This window comes from Crocuta crocuta, unplaced genomic scaffold (genome assembly GCF_008692635.1).
Source record: "Crocuta crocuta isolate KB4526 unplaced genomic scaffold, BGI_CrCroc_1.0 scaffold263, whole genome shotgun sequence".
Taxonomy (NCBI): Eukaryota; Metazoa; Chordata; class Mammalia; order Carnivora; family Hyaenidae; genus Crocuta; species Crocuta crocuta.
In genome coordinates, this window is record NW_027529541.1 from 368,811 (window position 1) to 373,358 (window position 4,548).

General features: G+C 34.1%; 1 pseudogene; it reads left to right on the forward strand.

Annotated features, from left to right (window-relative positions):
- The first annotated feature begins 2,270 nt into the window (after positions 1–2,270).
- LOC144229337 (large ribosomal subunit protein uL6-like) lies at positions 2,271–3,220 on the forward strand (annotated as a pseudogene).
- Positions 3,221–4,548: the final 1,328 nt, after the last annotated feature.

Sequence of the window (4,548 nt, forward strand, 5' to 3'; positions counted from 1 at the left end):
GCAAAATGTGAATAGCATCAACCTGGTCAAGAGAATCTGTATGAAATATAGAGCAAGCATGATACTTATTTCCTAAAATACTGGAAGCTTACATCTAGGATCAAGAGCATGGCAAAGTCAAATACTCTTACCACTTCCAGTTAACATTGCACTGAACTCTTCTGTAGTGTGATAAAGCAAAGAAAAGATAAAAAGGCATACAAATTGGAGACAGAAGAGCGAATTGTCTATATTTGCAGACTCCATGAATACATACAAAATCCTAAGCATCCAAAAAATTATCAGAATTAAGTGAATATAGTATGTCTACAACTCACAGAAGTCCACTGTATTTCTATATACTAGTAATAAGCAATTAGAAATAAAGCTTAAAGAAACAATACAATTGTAATAACATCTAAAATATGAAATACTTAGGAATAGTTCTTTTAAATATGTGTAATATATTTGTACTGAATATTACAAAAGTTTGCTGAGCTAAATTAAAGAAGACACAAATAAATGGAAAGACGTGATATTTATTTATTGGAAGACTCTTGCTAAGGTGTTACTTTTTTGTTATTGCTAAGATGTCTTTCCAAACTGATCTATAAATATGGTGCAAGTTGAATCAAAATCTTAGCAGAGATTTTCCTTTAAATTGCCAAGGTCTTACTAACATTTTATGGATGGATAAAATTTAGAATAGCTAAAACAGTTTTGAGAAACAAGAACAAAATCAGACACGTAACATTAACTGATTTAAAGCTATACTATAAATCTATGCTAAGCAAGGCAATGTGATTTTGGCAAAGGATAGATATGTACATCAATGGAAGCAAAAAAAGTCCAGAGTTAGTCCTATACATAAATTTGTTCATAGATTTTTTTAGATACATGTAAAATCAACTCAGTGAGTAATTTCAAAATATGGTGTGGAAAACCTGACTTTGAATATAGAACAAAATAACTTCCACTCTTAATACCATGCACAAAACTAAATGAATCATAGACCTAAACATCAATCAATCAATTAATCAATCAATTAACTAACATTTGGAAGAAAACTTAAGAGAAAATCTTTACCACTTAGCATAGGCAAAAATTTCTTAATATGCAAAAAGTATGAACCATAAAAAATTAGTAAATTGGAATTTATCACAATATAAACTTTAGTTCTTTAAAAAATACCATTAAGAAAATGAAAAGATGAACCACAGACTAGTAACAAATATTTGAAATACATTTATTTTACAAAGATATTACATATTGATTTAATTTTTAAATTTTTCAATAATTAAAAGATAGAATTAAAAAAATAATGTCTATTTTTGAAAAAGAGAGAGAGAGAGAGACAGAGCACAAACAGGGGAGGGGCAAAGAGAGAGGGAGACACAGAATCTGAAGCAGGCTACATCCTCTGAGCTGTCAGTACAGAGCCCCACATGGGGCTTGAACTCATGAACTGCGAGATTATGACCTGAGCCAAAGTTGGATGCCCAACTGACTGAGCCACCTAGGCACCCCAAAAGATAGAATTTTTAAAAACAGGAAGCAATTTTGAACAGACAGTTCAAAAGTGAAGATATATAAATGGCCAATGAGCACATAAAAATACTCAACACCATTGGTCATTTAAGAAATGCAAACTAAAATACTTGAGATACCTCTCCATGATCCCTAAAGTAATTAAACACTGCCAATGTCAACTGTTGGTGAGAATATGTAGCAAATAGACTTCTCATTCATTGTCAGTAGGACTGTTAAACTGCCCAACCATTCTGGAAAGCAGTTTGACATTTTTTTTAAAAAATTAAACTACATCTTTTACATAACAGCAATTCCACAAATTTATCCAAGAAAAAGGAAAATATATGTTCAAACAAAGACTTTCAATGGAATGTTTGTAGATACTTTATTCATAATAACTAGAAACTAGAAACAAACCATATAATCATCAAGAATTGAACTGATGAATAAATTGTGGCATATCTATATAATGGAATACCACATCAATTAAAGGGAACAGACTACTGGTTCTAAGCAATAACATGGACCCAAAAAATTTCATATAGTGTATGATTCTATTTATATGATATTTTAGAAACAGAATAATTAAGACAATTGGTGGTTACTTGGGGCTAAGGATGAAGAATGTTTCCTGTAAAAGGGCACAAGGGAATTTTGCAGGGTGTTAGAAAAATTCCATATAAGGTTTACATTTGGAATTACATATTTATATACATTTGTCAAAACTCATCAGCTCTCTCTTAGCCACATCTACTGTGAGAATGGAGACCATTCTTAGTAATTAGGTTGTCGACATTCCAGAAAGTGTTGACATCACTCTGAAGGGATGTGCTTTTATTATGAATTTCCCCAGAGGAACCCTGCAAAGGGACTTCAACCACATCACTATAGAACTCAGTCTCCTTGGAAAGAAAAAGAGGCCCCAGGTTGACAAATGGTGGGGAGATTGAAAAGAACTGGCTACTGTTCACACTATCTGTGGTCATGTACAGAATGTGATTGGGGCACCTGGGTGGGTCAGTCAGTTGAGCGTCTGACTCTTGATTTTGGCTCAGGTCATAATCTCACAGTTTGTGGGATCAAGCCCCATGTTGAGCCCTGTGCTGACAGCATGGAGTCTGCTCAGTATTCTCTTTTCCTCTCTCTTTGCCCTCCCTTGCTCTCTCTTCTTTCTCAAAAACAAAACAAAACAAAACAAACAAACAAACAAACCAACAAACCAAACATGATCAGGGGTGTTATACTGAGTTTTTGGTATAAGATGAGGTTTATGTATGCTTACTTCCCCATCAATATTGTTATTCAGGAGAATGGTTCTCTTGTTGAAATCCATAATTTCATGGGTGAAAAATACATCTGCAGGGTCTGAATGAGGTCAGGTGTTGTTTGTTCATTATCTCAAGCCTGAAAAGATGAGTTAATTATTTTTTAATGTTTATTTATTTATTTTTGAGAGAGAGAGAGAGAGTGTGAGCAGAAGAGGAACACAGAGAGAGGGAGACACAGAATCTGAAGCAGGCTCTGCGCTGACAGCTCAATCACCCAGGCACCCCAAGGTGAGTTAATTCTTGAAGGAAATGACATTGACCTTGTATCAAACTCAGCAACTTTGATTCAGTAAGCACAACAGTTAAAAATAAGGATATCAGGAAATGTTTGGATGGTATCTATGTGCTTTAGAAAAGGAACAGTTCAGCAGGCTGATGAATGAGATCTAAGTTGTCCAGCTACAGAAATAGCAAGATGCCAGATGATTTTTCAGACTAATTTGTGAGAATTTAAAGAATTTAAAGCAATAAAAGTTATTGATTTTGGGGAAAAAATCTTATCAAACCCTACATTTACTAAGATTAATTTTATGTTTATGCAAATTATACCTCAATAAATTTGATTTTAAGATATGTACATTCCTTGAGTCCCTGAGATCCTTTCTTGACCAGTCTTAATCTCCTGTCACTCCTTTTCTGTTTCTGACTTATGCATGTTCTAATAATCCCCCAGGTCCTTCAGTACATTTCCATCTTTGAAACTTTGATTTATTTGTGTCTGCAGTCACTGAACATTCTCCAATTTTCAATTCAGTTCAGTTCTGGCTTGTCTCTAAAAGGCCTCATTTTGGAAAGTCAAATATGGTGGCCAATCGCTTCAGTTTAAATTCTGAGATATTAGATTTTGATGAAAATAGAGGCTGATTTGAAAGAATTCACTTAAAAAGTTCATGTGGGATTTATACCATGTGACTTATGGGAAGTAGTTCGAGTTTTGCATTGCTTCAAACTTTTAATGCATGCCAGAATCACTTGGAAAACATGTTACAGTGAAGGTGGTCTGAAATAGGTGCTGTGATGTTCGTTTTTAATTCTTCCCAGTGATTTGGATGCAGCTGGCTTTCTGACCATACTTTAATTTGTATGGTCTTTAATTTTAATCTACTGGGGTGGAAAGTATGCATTTGTGAGTGGTGGTCATGAAAGCTAGGGAGTATGGTACTCACTGAATTCATATTCCAGCTCTGCCATTTTTGTGTGGATAATTTTGTAAATCATTTCAGTTTCTCTTAAAGACTGCATATGCATTCTTAAACCTTCTGCAGATGGTATCTACATTAAAAAATATTTTATTTTTTTATAGTTAGCCATAAATTTCAAGTTGTAGAAAAGTAAGGATTTGTACTTTGCTGTCAGCTTTAACTCTTATCTGTTTTGCAATGAGAAGAGTGTCTAATTTTTGTGATATAAATGGCTAAAGTTTAGACTAGGGCATGACTGAAAAGGACCTTTCCTTTCCTCTCCTCTCCTTCCTTTTCCTTCCTCCCTCTTTCCTTCTCTCAGTCCATCCTTCTTTCCTATTAACTGGTCTAAATAGAGATTTGAACTGTGATATAAGCCTCTTTGTTTTCCACTCTTACATAACTACAGAGAAGATTGAACGATCAAGTCACTTTACTGTTTTTGGTCGCATAACATTCCTCAGCTAAGGACCTCTCTCTAGGTATGGGTCAAGCCCTAAAAGCAATTCATATAGATTATTTCATCCAGG